This window comes from Papilio xuthus, unplaced genomic scaffold (genome assembly GCF_000836235.2).
Source record: "Papilio xuthus unplaced genomic scaffold, Pxut_1.1 DF826115.1, whole genome shotgun sequence".
In the NCBI taxonomy this organism is placed as follows: domain Eukaryota; kingdom Metazoa; phylum Arthropoda; class Insecta; order Lepidoptera; family Papilionidae; genus Papilio; species Papilio xuthus.
Window position 1 is genome coordinate 1,474,797 of NW_013532534.1, and position 15,919 is coordinate 1,490,715.

At 32.1% G+C, this 15,919-nt stretch overlaps 1 long non-coding RNA gene across 1 annotated transcript in view; it reads right to left on the bottom strand.

Moving 5' to 3' along the window:
• The window catches only part of LOC106123534 (uncharacterized), a 147,807-nt gene that overhangs the window by 105,704 nt on the left and 26,184 nt on the right, over positions 1-15,919 (bottom strand). The window lies entirely within an intron of this gene.

Genomic DNA, 15,919 nt, shown 5'->3' on the forward strand with positions numbered 1-15,919 from the left:
TCACAAGCTTAAAAATATACCCCGACGCTTTTTCAACTCGAAGCCGTGGTACCGTCTGTTTTAGTGTTTTCTTCACTTCTATATTTGAATAAGAAGCTCATTTGAATTCTATGAGAATCGAAATTGCTCTCTTTTTCTCTGTAGTAACTTAATTTAATCGAGTTTCTTCACGATGTCCTTTAGATTAGATAACCTTAATACGAGCTGTGAGCGGTTATACATTTCTCTTTTCTGACTTTTAACCGTATCGATAAAAAATACGCAAATGGAATTTAAATGGAGATTAAATCCCTATAACTTTTTATGTTCGGACCCTAATAAAATAATTAAAGAGATATCAATATAAGTTCAATGAAATGGCTTTTCTTCTAAGTTTCTTATAAACGTTTAGTTAGTCTTTTCCAATAATTCTGAAGAAAACATGAGTAATTTATTTATCATTTAATCATTAGTTTGATCCGAATTTTGTAGAAAAACAACTGATCTTGGGACATCTTTATTAAAAATGGACTATTCCATTACTTCGCAGATAAAAAATAAAAGGATGTTTACAAAATCGGATAAACACTCGAGGGTTGGAGCACGTCTTGAGGACACTCAAGCACAAGTGAGAACTCCGATGTGCTAGGGTGTCGAGATTATTTGCGCTACATTCATACGAAGTCGCGTGACTTGCTCCATGTGTTACTTTTTCTGCCTTTTTACCTTGAAAATGGACAATCATAACTAAACTGTAGTTTAATATATAATATCCTTGTATTAATTATTAAGATTTTTTATTTTCTAAGCGATCTTTACAAATATTAAGAGGAAAGGTTTGATTGTTTGTTTCTTTTGCGTTGAATAAACTCCGAAACTCCTGAACCGATTTGAAAAATTCTTCCACAATTCGAAAGCTACATTGCCCCCACGTGACATAGTCTTCATTTATCTTTGATTCCGCGCGAACGAAATCGCAGGAAACAGCTAGTAATTCATACTCTTTTACACTTAATTTTTATTAGCTCTTAATTCTTTTAAGATGAGATGTCTACGAATGCTATGTATAACTTATTTAATAATAAAGTAGAAATATAATGTAAGCTTATTCCCATATTTTAATTTACATACATACACTAAAATATGGGTCGAGCATGCCATTAATTAAAATAAAATTAGAAACAGTTTGACTGTTTCTCTCCGGTAGTGACCAACTGATCCCCGGGGGCTAATACTAAACTACCAACCATGCAGGAACAATGTGTATTTTGCACTTTGTTCGTCGTTTTGTGGCCCCTGTTTATATTGTAAGTTGTGTCACATAACTTTGTGGCATTATGGACTTAAATTCTAACTATATTATACTATATACTATATAATAAATAGTGTTTTTATATTAATATTCTAACTTGTTATGTTATTTACAATGCATAAGCCGCAGACATCTAATAACTAAAAATAGAAGGCTATGCATTTATGTACTTTATAAGTGAATTCATGGTATGATTTGTTCATGGATTTAAATTACATCACTAATAAAATTAAAAATTAAGAATAATCTTTCAAAAACAAAATAAATGATCAAAAACTCATTAACGTTTCGTCGAAATGAATGTAATAATTACAAAAAATAATAACAACAGTTAAACTGAAAGCTTTTAACATATAACATGTGAATCTATAACAAGGAGTGTAACGAGGTGGAAACAAAGGATATGCCGCGCTAACATCGTGCCCCGAACTTTGCCAAACTTCAATACGTTGATCTCCTCATCTTTTGCCTGAGTGTGCCAAAAAATGCATCGTAATGCCTTTATTTTAAAACTTATTTTGTAATAAAAAAAAGAATTTGATTTATTGATATTAAAAGCTATATATACTGCAAACACCACTAACTGCCGCGCTCAGAGCCGTTACTTAGAAATGTTCTAATTGTAAATTAATTATGACAGATCTACACTAAGGGACTACTTAACTAAGTCTCTGAATTTGGTTAATTAACGACTATAGCGATAGCCCTAAATACAAATAAAACTAGACATAAAAAATAAGGAAAACTGCAAAAAAAACGAAACAAAATTTTAGCATCATAATGTCAACATCGTAAACGAAAAGAAATTCTCCCCCTTACACAAATATTTTCATAAGAAGAAATCAACTTTCATACCTTCACTAACTCTTTATTTATTTGGCTGATCTCGGGGGAGAAAAAGTTAAAAACAGCTTTCACCGGCCGACGCGTTTGAATAAGTTTCAGTGAAGTTTTATTGAAGTTGTAACATCGGCCCGCTTTGATATATGAACTTCGGCCATCTGTAGCGAACACCGAGCGAAGTTAGTGCACTCGTAAATTATTCAACCCCTCCTTACGTGTACACTGACACATCGCGCCCAACCTCTAACCTTTGTCTAACAATGTAATGTCTTACATTACGACCACATACAACTTGCTAGCAATTGTCTTTTGAATATCTTGTGCCAGTTTCATCAAATAAGGGTGACTTATCCTTAAATGTTTTAGTCTGATGGATGTCCCAATTTATCTGTTTTTCTTATTTCATTTTTATGGAAAGGTATTAACATTTAAACTATTATATAATTTTGCTAATTAAATTAATCATTATTTGGGTTAATGCGTTATTACTTGACACTTTTATTAATATTAAAATTGATTTTTTATAACTACACAAGGAGCAAGGAATACATCATGTACGATAGTCGTAGATAATAAAGACGTTCGTTAACTTCGTTCCTCTATTGAATTTAATTTAATATGTTATATTTGGCACCAACTGCCGATGTGGTTCATTAAATTAGCATTCTAATAAGCTCCATGCATCAGCGTAGTGTCGACTCACAAAGGAGCATCACTCAAAGGCTAATAATATTGCATACTCGGGGCTATGAATTCGCATGTCTACAAGATACTAATCTACGTCGCTAAGAGCTGCACCTAACCTGAACGAGAGATACCTGTGTGTGATTAGTACTTAATATATAAATATTGTATCTCAAATAACTAAAACAAACGAAGGGTCTAATGATTAAGAGTATGGATTTCCGATAACATTGTCGAGGCTTCGAAACCCGGCCATTCGATTATTGTCGTAAATCATGCCCTAACATAAGGCTAGTGCTTAGTTGGAATGGTAGAAGAAATAAATATTTAAAGCAAAAAAAACAGGTCACTTTCAGTGAACTGCATACGTAAAACAGCAAGAAATTATAACGAAACCCTGTCTAACGTTGAAAGATGTCTTACTAATTGATTTTCTTTTATTATTATGAAGAAATACACTTGAAATACATCTTCGTTTTAGAGAAGAATTAGAACGAAGGTTATACAACGAGTTACGGAGAAAAATTATAATCAAAGTATGTTTAGTCTTTTTATTATTTATTTTTTATTCTGCCTGTATTTTATACTTTCTGATGTAATGTACGAGTCGGATTATCATCAGTATGCATCTATTCTGTTGAAGACCTCATTAAAATGCATCGAACTATAAATCACAGTCCGTGCGGACCCTTTGCGCACTGAAAGTTTTATTTCTGTTTCATTTTGCTATCCATCGCTGCCTACTAATAAATTCGTAAGATCGTAACAGTATAAAACAAAAGTAAAGGTAACATTTAATCGTACCAACTTCTTAAAGTTTTATTACTAAAGTTAGTCATAGCTTGAGATAAATAATTAAAGATTCAACGACGTAAATCAGTCCTACCTTTACAGTATAATTTTTTAGTTGCATACAAATCTATAATATATGTAGCCTACCTAGTTAAACAACCCAATGAAATTAGTTTTAAGTTACAAAATTCTAAATTAATATTGAATTAAGATTGAATTGATTTACTTTTGTTAATCTTAATGTAACTCCTGCAAGACGGCGTAAGTCAAATATTCGCTCGACTTCAGACACCGCCTATTCTAAAGGTGCTCTAAGCGGAAGGACACGAGCCGTAAAATAGGATTTCACGCATATGCTTGTGTGTGTGAACAAAAATATTCCGTTGACATCATAAGAATTCCAACATTGTGATATCAATTACAGCATGATTTATTTACTTAAATAGTATACGTTGCGTCATTTTGTTAATAAACCTCGTCTGTGCCACTTTTGTTAAAAAAAATATTCTCATTAGACGCTTGCTCAAATTTCTACTAATAGTTCAATCGATCAAAAATAGTCGTGGTTTAGCGCTTATCAGATCAAACCAACATAGAGCAGTCCCCCCCCCCCCACAATAAATGGCTCGGAGTCTACGCTAAATTAGGGGTGACTAGGCTGGTCGACTTCACACATATCTTTGAATTTCTTCGCAGGTATGTGCAGGTTGCATCACAACGTTTTCTTTCAATGCAAGTTCATTTTTGATTTTGTAAAATTTGATACGATATTTGAATATCATAAAATTGTTGTAAAATGTCAAATATTAAAGGTGAACTAGTTTTATCGAAGCGGAAAGTTTGTATCGAAGCATTTAAAGAGTATCAGAAGGAAGTCGTAGGTGACATTGTGAACATGTTTTCTCGCTCACTAATTCCTTTAGCCGGTGCGATCGAGGCATCTAACTTTTCTTTGAAATTCGCACTACGCCGTATAAGATATTTCTTATTCGACTTTCCACTTCCTTTGTACACGTGTAGATCTAACGTTTGGTATCAGTTTGAAGAATTTAGAAGAGATAAAAATTTAAATAACGGCAAATATTTTTGTGTATAAAAAGTCTAGCTGTCGCCCGCGACTCCGTCCACGCGTAATTAAAAAAAACTTAATGAGTGAGTGAGTAGCCTATATGTTTATCCAGATTATGTTCTACATGTGTGTCAAATTTCATCACAATCCGTTGAGCCGTTACGGACATACCTTTAAACAAACATCCATCCATCTAAACGTTCGTGTTTATAATATTAGTAAGATTAATTTATAAGATAGACGTAAGTACATTTCTCTTTCCTCTACTTCTTACTAAAATGTATAAATTAACGAATGTTTGGGCAATTTATTTTAACACTATATGTTCAACGGTTGAATTACTTGTTTGTATATTGTTCCATTATATGATTGAATTTGTCTACAGCGCATCGTGGTCGTAAGAATGCCTCAGGAATGCAATGCCACAGGTCGTTTCTTTTATGCCCACTTTAATGTTATTTTCCCGTTTATGACACTATAAAGACGATATCGGCCACTACGTGTAATGAAATCTTCCGCTCGATACCCGCTGATAGCACTTTTATCGAATATTGACGTATCCAACAACTATACTTCAACGTTGTTTTTAAATCTACGTACTATTAAACCATAGATTATTTAAATTCCTTAGACTTTACGCGCTCTTATATTTTTGGAATAAGACCTGTACCTATAATATGTTAAACACTGTTAAAAATTATTAATTTTGGTAAAAATGTATGTAACATAATCAAAATAACTTGGTATTCACAACATAAATATTAGGGAAACACGTCTGAATTAATCTAGATGAAATTGTAAATCTGTATTTTTTTTTGTCTCTCGAATATATCTCTTTTTTTTAATTACAAGCAACGTAAACTAGATTTTTTTATTTACTAATCTTTAATAATTCCGTACATCGACTTAAATTAAATAAAATCATGTAAACCACGAGCGGTCTGTTCAAACTAAAGATGAATTATTCAAAGAGCTAGAAATGGTTCAATGGGCTAACTGTGCAAAATGAAATGCGTCCACTGCTCACTTCCTTTGAGACTCTTTTCAAACCTTTTAATATTATATTAATATTGCTGCCGTCTGCAGCTAAAGATAATATAATAAGTGTAATTTCAAACTTTTACAGACTTTGATGGAAATAATATTTTAGATGTTAGTAGAAATAAAAAATATTATTTTAAAGATGTTCTTAGACTAACGCTTCAATTTACTATAAGGTAAGGTAAATGAGCAAAACAGTAACACATTGTGTGATACTTTCTTACTAATATAATAAATGCGAATGTTTGGATGTATAGACATACGGACGTTTGTTTAAAAGTATGTGCAGAACGACTCAACAGATACCGATGAAATATGGCATAAGAACACAGTCTGGAAAACACATCGGCTCTTAACTTTTTTTTTTAAATTCCGCGCAGACGTAAACGCGGTAGTCAGCTAGTAACTTAACATAGATGATACGACGACTTTACACATCTTTCAGATATTTATGACAAAAAAGCCTTATACTGTAAAACAAATAAAATCTAAAATTAAATTTACTTACTTGCAATATTACTGAGAAATCAAGTTAATAAGTGAGATACTGATAGAACAAAGTGCTTCGTTTGCACCAAGACCAATAGTCGGACAATGCATTAGTTTAATGAATATGCTAAAGTCTACAAGCTCTAAGTTATTCCTCAATTCCCTTAGTAACTTAGATGTAAGGAATCAAATCGTAAACTTAACTCCTAGATATTAAATCAAATAAAAGCAAAGGGAAAGATTTTTTATACAGAATTAGTTATCGCCCGCGACTCCGTCCGCGTGGAATTAAAAAAACCTTAATTAGTTTCCGGTAATTATTCGATTTTTTCTCACCTTTTAAGCCTTCCCTACGTTATATATATATATATATATATATGGGTTTTTATTATAAACTACAATGAGTTTTAAACTAGCGCTGTTCTATATTTCGATCATATCATACCTTAACATCCGGTAGGATCATAGACAAAAGAAGTTTATTAATCATCAGATCTTGCAATCAACTTTTTCTGCGCGGAAAAAAAATCTAGTATTAAATACAGTCGATGTCACCCATAGTAATTTTAAAATCGGTTCAGTAGTTTAAGAGCTTATTCAATTCAAACAAACAAACAATGAAATGTTTCCTTTTTATAATATTAGTAGATAAAAAATTACGTATACGTAATCATCACCATCAGCTCACTACACGTCCCCACCCAGGGGTTCGAAGCCTACCCTAAGTTAGGGGTGACTAGACCTTAGTCAACCACGCTGGCCAAGTGCGGCTTGGTTGACTTCACACATTTCTTTGAGTTTCTTCTCTGATATGTGCAGGTTGCATCACGATGTTTTCCTTCACCGCAAGAACGTCGGATAAAAGTACATATGCAAATCGGAAATCGAAAAACACATTGGTACATGGCGGGATTCGAACCCAGGACCTGCAGATTACAAGTCAAGTGTTGAAACGCCTGTGCCACCGACGCTTGTATAGGTAATATTGGATACTAATTTACCTTAATGGACATTTGTTGGTAACATAAAAGTAGCCTGAGTCATAAGCTTTAATTAACATTGTGACCACAGCATACATGCGAGTAAATGTGCCGATACGATACACCCATTAGTCCTTACTCTGTTTACATTAATATCTAAAAAGTATAGCAATATGTCGACATATTTTAAGCATTTTACATAAAAGTGTTTGCTTGTAATACGTACAAGTAATAGAGACGCTGACTCTATTTTATACAAACTAAGTTTTGCCAACGACTTCGACAGAATTGAACAGGATAAATAGTAAGCTACCCGTTGGTTCCTAAGACCAAAACATGTTGTTGTACACAGAGACTGATCTTCAGAACCCACGATTCCTGTTATTTGAGACTATATTTTACACTTGAACCAAAATTACAATACCAATAAGAAGTTGCAGTTATGGACGCGTCCCACGGGAATCGTACATAATTCCGGCAACATAGCTAGCCTTTATATTCTTCCAGACTTTGTTCTGCATCTTTAATAAATCTCATCACGATCCATGCAGCGGTACTGGCGATACCTTCTAACCAATCCATCCATCCACACACACAGACATCTGCATTTATAATATTAGTAAGCTTGTGTATACGCCTTTAAACTATCTGATAATCGCAACAGTAAACATACAAAATTATTATAGACAATGAAAAGTAACAACGTAACAAGCAAAATGTATTTAGCGTTATTATAAATTCATACAAACCACGTAAAAGTTGACTTAAAAGAAGCATTTTGCTACCTAAACAATGGTGTAACAAATCCCTTTAAACATATGTCGGGAACGCTACGCGAAGTTTTGGGCGGTTAACTTTTCTGGTCTCTTGCTTGCGCAGGGATTAAATTTATAACTTTCCTTGACTATCCTCATAAACTCAAAGTAAATGTACGTGCACGGCTTAAAATATATTATCTTTCGTGCAATTTTAATAATAAATATGCATTTAAAAAAAATAGAAAGTGAAAATAATATCATATTTAAATCTAATGAAGGATAATGTGGTTTAGTAAATAATCATGACAAAAAAGATGTAGCAAGAAATTAAATTTTTGCTTTAGACCTTTCTCTTTTACAATTATAATAACTCAACTATTACCTGTATAAATTTACTCCTTCTTTTGTTTATAGGCTATTTACGGCAAAATGATTAAAAAAATCAAAATAATTTAGAAAAGAAAAGGCGATAGAGGCGAGCGAGGAGCGCCGGGAGCGCCGCGTGCGCCGGCTCCCACGCTCGGCCCACGGGCACGCGACGTTTATTAAACTCTTCACGTTTTGTTGCCTGCTGAGAGATTTATTACTTTTAATTATTACTCATTGTCCGCTAACGGTTACCCGTCTTATAGGCATCTCGCTTAAATTAGATGCTCGTACAAAAGTGATTTACAGCACGGCGTTAGTAATCTATACCAAGAAGGAAATTCCGCGTAAATCGCGTATATTCGATGAAAATCTAATTTATCGCAAATATACGTAGTTATTTAGGCATGTGATAAAATGTGCATTTTTTATGGCTTTAGTTGTATCTTTTCTTCGTATAAAAATATAATTTAACTCTATCACCATTGTATACCTTTATAAAACTTGTTAAAATAATGTTCATGTTGTCGTGGCTAAAGAAAGGAAAACTTATAATTTATTGCTCGACCTTCACGCCCAAGCCATGTTTTTTATATCTTATACAAAATTACCTTTACATAAATTTACTATCGATTAGTACATTAGATTTTAAAGCCAGTGATTCATTTTGAATCATCAACACAAACGATATTTATTGTTTTAGGAACCTAAAATTTATGAAAAAACGATATTAGAATGCGTTGTCGATAACAAATTCACACCTTCAACTGTTTCTTATATTTCTTTCATGTATAAAAATAAAAATAAAATAATAACATTTGATCACACAATACATTTTAGTCCTGTTTGTAACTTGAATGAGGTAGGAACGATGTTATTAGTTTCAATTAACGTTGCAACCTCAGCACATGTATGAGCAATTAAATAGAGTGATACCTTACTTCCATTAGCGTTAAACCAGCGTTGTTTACATTCATGAACCAACATGCTCATTTTGTAGGTTAAATAAATACTGGCACACAACCGTTAATTTCTCGAATATAGAAATTCAATTTTGATATCCAGCTAAAGTCAAGGTAAGATTAACACCCTAACTGTTGGAAATTTTCCAATCAGCGCCTGTAAATTAGAAAAGTTTAATATGAGTTCAAAGTCCAGGTGTAGCCATTGCTACAGTTCTGATTCCGTTTTAAGTTTTTAATCAAGGTTTTCCTGCCTCGAGCGCCATCTATAAATGAATTATAGTTTTATACGTGCACTTAATACAATATTTAAAATTTCGAAACAAAATTATTTAACGAATAATATATTTTTATTAGGTTTATTGAATTGAAAGGGTATATATTATAAATCAGTGTTCTACAATATTTGAAGAAGAAATTTGATTGGAGATGAAACTTCGACAAAACTAGAAATTCATGTTGAACAGTGGTGATAACAAAATAATACAGCAATTATGGGCGCATTGCAAATTGGTATTTGGCTCGATACAGCGCGCCACCGCGCCCCTTATTAGTGGCCATTAGCGATTTTGGCAAAGCTACATCAGCGAGCTTCTAATATATGACTCTACCAGATTCCAATACCGCATAATTGTTTTCATTTTTATTATAATTGTATCATTTACTGTAATCAACTCTTTATTCGATAAAGTTCATAATTTTGTTATTGATTTTATTATTTGCAGTATAATATATGCACCTTCATTATATGTAGGCTTTTATTTTTTTTTAATTGAATACTAGAATCATAATTTTTTATATTTTAAATTATTCAAACTTTCGTGAGACATTACAATAAACTGATGTATAAACGGCTAAGCACTCACGTATATTCGTCCGGTGGCGGCACCGACTAGTTTCGAGCCCATCGGAGGCCCTTCATCAGGGTGAGTGGTACTGGTATTATTTCGCGGACGCGGCCCGTCGCAGTGAGCGGCACCCGATGGGCTCGAAACTAGTCGGTACTGCCACCGGAAAAATATACGTGAGTGTTTAGCCGTTTTTATATCAGTTTTTTTATATTTTATCTGTTGCGATATTTTTTTGTACAAATTTATACGTATCTTCTTGTTGCTATGATTTATCTTTATTATTGTAGTTAATTATTATATCATATTATGTCTTTCTGAGACATTGTTACAAAAAACAACACCTTTAAATCATCCTACTCATCTCGAAACAAAATTAAAGCTGGATTAAGAGCAACTTGCAGTAATCCACCTAACGTTTATAAATTAGAAAAGTTTAATATGAAACTACAAACCAAGTGTACTTAATACCATTTCTATTTCATTATCTATTCGATACAAACTTTCTGTTTTTCGGCTTAAAAAGGCTTTGGGTAAAATAAAAGAATCTCGTACGTTTTAAAGAAGACCATGGACCATTGTACTAATTACATTTGGCAGCAATGTAACAACGCAAAATATCATACTTATATAAAAACGAACTGTCAACCGAGAATCCGTCCGCGCTTAATTAAAAAAAAACTTAATTAGATGCCCATATATTCTTCCAGTGTATGCTCTACATCAATGCCAAATTTAATCGAGATCCATTCAGCCGTTCCGGAGATACTTTCAAACATCCATCCATCTAAATATTCGCATTTATAATATTAGTAAGAACTAAATTTGCGCAGATAAGTTTTCACCTATGTTATATTTAGTAGATAACAAATTTATGAGAAATTAACTTGCAATTTACTGTTACGCGGACAAAATCATGTAACACGAACCAATTTGCAGCTAATGGGTAAACAACACTGTTTTATTGTTCGGTCGCTCATAATCTGCAAATTGATTGTGGTTTTAAACACCCGGATACTTATAATAAGAGCTACTAAATTGAAAACAATATTACATTATGTACCGATTTCAAGTTCCACAGTCAGCATGGAAGCATTAATTTCAAAACAGTACTGGAAAAAAAACGATGCAAAAAAAGGAAAGACCGTACCAGACGAACTTATACCGTCCAGATTGATAAAATACTCGAGAATTAAGAGCACTCGAAACCGACCTAATGTAGACTTGACATAGTTTTGTCAAGACCCTGCCAAATGAAGGTACGTTGTTTGCTTACCCCTCTGGGTTACGGGCGTGAGTTATATTGTTGTTAATACACCGTGATTAATACTAACAGTTACTTAAAAAAAAGGAGAAAGTGCACGAAACCTGTTATATAGAAACAAAACAGTAATAACAAAGATTTTTCTTTTTTTAAAAACAAATTGCATGCCATAAAAAGTGCATGTAATGATCTTATCATTGTAAGGATCAATTGTAGGTGTGTTATTAAGTGCAGTATGTATATGTAGGATCGTAGCACTGCTATATATTTAATAATTTAATTTAATATTAAATTTGCTTAATTTCTTTACCACAGTTCCTCATATTTTTCCCAAGTGCGCACTTGACTGCTGGCAGGACTCTTATATTTAGAATTTATAATATGACTGCTTAAAACAGCCCTGATATTAAATGTCACGAAGTGATAATATTTTATATCATTTCTGTCTACGTATAATTTTTTCTATTCTGTTCTATAAAAAAATTGCAATCGTTTTTACTTGGAATTGTTTCATATTATAGCAATAATACATTCAATAATCTGACTATTTTTAATGTAATAAACCTTCCATATTCTGATAAGAGTTAAGTAATATGGAATTTCCACAACAGTAAGCATTATCACTAATACCAAATGAATAAAACTAAAAAACATTTTGAAAGTTCTCTAACCAATTGTAAGTAAGAATAAGTGAAGTGAACTTTTCACATCGCTAATTACATGCAATATGTTATAGCGGATCAATTTTTTTTTAAGAGAAGGGGGAAAACGAGCGACGGGAACACCGAGGTGATCAACGACAACCATGGACATCTGCAACACCAGAGGAACTGCAGATGCGTTGACGGCCTTTAAGGAAATGGTATGCTCGCTTCTTGAAGGTCCCCAAGTCGTATTGGTTTGAAAATACCGCCGAGGACAGACCGTTCCACAACGCGGCTGTGCGAGGCAATAAGTTGCGCGAGAATCGCACCGTTGTGGAATGCCAACCATCCAGGTGGTGTGAATTTCTTACTAAACATACAATAAGCCAGTGTGCGTAGTCTTGAATCTATAGAAACTATAGACCTGATACATATTAAAAATGTATAAAAATATAATAACCTGCATGTAGTTGTGCTACTTATATAATGCTATGGAGATGATGAGCTACTGAAAATTGATTTTCAGCTTAATAAAGCGCACCATTTCAGTTATTATCAATTTTGGCAAAGCCTCACTGCGAAAGCCTGTGGAAATGGAAACTACTTTAACTATGGAAATCGAATTATGTTTTGAGTGATTTATTTACTTTCCTATAAAGTTAATTATAAATCATATGAACACGACTAAAAACATATATTTTTAAGCAAATTTTCATCATTATTTTTGGTCTTGGCTAACGGAATATTTTCCGAAACGACAGACTGATTTTTTTAACGTAAAAATCAATTTATTTTTTACATACAATTTTTCTAAATTAAAAAGTACCAAATTCGTATGAAATGCAGTGTATTTTACATATAAAATCTTATTTGTAAAATGTGTTTGAATGATTTCTTAAATACTACGATATTGTATAGACTGCAGCGAATTGTTTTAATTCATTTTCTTACAATTTACAAAGAGAAATAAGAAAATAAACAGCCTAAAGTTTGAGTCATCGTTTACGTTAGATGAACGTTGCACAACAAACTCTGTGTTTAAACACACAACAGCGTCGAGCTGGAGTAAGTTTATACTTTAACTAAGCGCTCTGAGAAAGAATAATGGACAACATGAAGCGACTCTTGCTTTGAATTGGACGAAATTATTCCTTTACGATTTACAAGTTGACTTTAACTTTGTGTCTTTCTAAGTTGAGATATTCATTCACAATTATTACCGTAAGAAATAATCGTATCGATTTCTATGGGAAATGTGCAATATATATTGTAGTTTTAATAATAACATTTTATAACATGTATTTTCATAAAATATAGAGTTCTATCTACAATGTAAAAAAAGCAATAATTATAGTTTTCGCAGTTACGAAATTCACTATTTGTTTCGTTAGTTTGGTATTTCATTAAAAAAAAATAAGTAAAAAAATATGGTATTTTATTAAGCATCTTGTAATGGCTACAAAGATAATTTTCCTTCAAATCAAAACAGCTTTACACAATACAAATAAACAAACATTTCATGAAACATTTAGATAGCCCTCAGTTACGCAATCGATTGATGTTATTACAAAAGTTCGGGAGTTTATTGATAGAGTTGCTAAAGTAATTTCCTTCGGTTCTCTGTTGTATAGTTTTAAACGATTATTAAGAAAACATAATCAGCAAGCAATGTTTATTATGATGCAAATGTTGTCTATATAAAGTATAGTACCTGGATGAACTTTCCTCGGTATTTTTTTTAATTGTGGTTTTTGGAAATTATATTTAAGTACGAATTACTAATAAAATGATGAAATATGAATAATATTTTTCGATCTTACCGATAGAAAAAGTTAAGTTTATGTTTAAGTTGATTATCGACTTATCGCCCCTGAAACCCGCTATATACTAAATTTTATGAAAATCGTTCGAGCCGATTCCGAGATTCCAATTATACATATATATAAGATTTGCTCAATTAAAGATATAAGATATAAGAATATTTAAATTCAAATTACGAGTTTGTCTAAACTTCATTTAAAGTTTATTTCAAATCTTTCAAATCCTAAATATAGTGATATATTATATGAGCTTTGATTCGAAAAGACATCCCATAGACTTATATATTAAATACGAATCCAAGAAATTAATAAGACTAAACAGAAAAAAAAGAATTTCACCAATCAAAATCTTCGCTGCTCAGTCATGTAAGAAGAAAATAGCTTCAATGCATTTGTTCGTCAGATAAAGAGAATTTTTCATTTTAATTTGAGCATCGATTTCAATCACAAAAGATCAAAGAATCAACTTTCGGCCCATTTATTCATTGTTCAAAATCAAAACGATGAATTATTCAAAGACCTGGAAATGTTTCAATTGGCTAGCTATAAAAAATGAAACGGTTCGTTGCTTTCCCTCTTAGCTAAATTGTCTATTCATTTTAAAAGACGAATCATATTTGATCAGTCAAATCTTTTTATGTATTTTTGTGATTACAAAATGTAATTTATTTTATGTCTATTCAAATACTATTAATTAATTCATACATTTGTTCTTTTTATATATAATAATACATTGAATAATATGTAGCTTAAATACTCACCGTTTTTCTTCGGCCAGGTGTGACACGAAGAATTAATTCAAAAGTCGTGCAAATTGTGACCATTTAATATTTTACTATTCTGCTTCAACTCAGTACTACACAAGTGACGCAGATTTAAAATATTAATTGATTTATGGCGAATAACATTACTCTTATGTTTTTCTTATTATTACAAATCATAATAAAATTAATATAATAGAATCAATACTATAAATACATTATGTGTATGTACAGCAAGCGGGCTATTCGATTCGAAACAAAGCTAACGAACCGGTGAATCATGTAAACAAGAGCAAGACGTCTTGTTTACCTAAAGTGCCTTTGCTTCATTAGGATCCAATTCGCTGACAACAATTTAATTCCTATCTGAGAACACGGCACAGCACGCTTCCTTATACTACAACTTAAATTTTAAACATAGCTAAAGATCTTAAAATAACTAGTTACACTTATAACTTTATTAAACAGTTTAAAATTGAAATTTAAGATAATTTAATTTATGATAAAATGTCCTTTTGTTTCTGTGTTGAGATTGGAATGAAAAATGAAAACTGCAATTTTAAACAATATACGATCGCGTGCCGTAAATTTTTAAATCACGTTTAAGACTTTGTTTTAATAGACATTAGTACCTACTTCTACCTATACGTACAAAGTAATTTGCCCTGCATTCAAATACACTGGCATAGGTAAGAGAACAAATCTGTTAATTAACACTCATTCGCGCGTAAACTTTTAACTAGGTGTTAATTTATTCGCATGAATGGGTACAGTTACCTCTCGCTACTTCCGCTTCAAAATATCATTTGCATGACAACATTATAAATGAACAATAATATTGTCTTGTTGCAAAGTCGAATTCTATTTTGGAGAATACAAATGGCCACTTACGCGCTTGCTGCCTTTTGCGATAAAAAAAACGTAAGTTGTAAAGTTTATTTGAAATTCGTGTAAAAACAACGATTAAATCGTAAGAGTAATAATTAAACAAATTTTTATCTTTAAAAATTTATTCTACCACGTATCGAGTATTTAATTCCAGTTGGATTTACATAAGTTTGCTCCCTTTGGTTTTACACCGTTAATAGCTTACTTGTTCCTCAATCACTCGTATTCACGTTGTCAACACAAGCTTGCACTTGCACTGTGCATTTGTCGTTTCATTGTGTACAAAGAGAATGTATACGTCACAGCTCTACGCACGAGTCTCAACTGATTCAAACGATATGCTTTATGTACGAGTAATTTATTTCCCAAAGACAACCTAACTTTTGGTAGCATTTATTAAACAGTAAGTAAATTTAGCA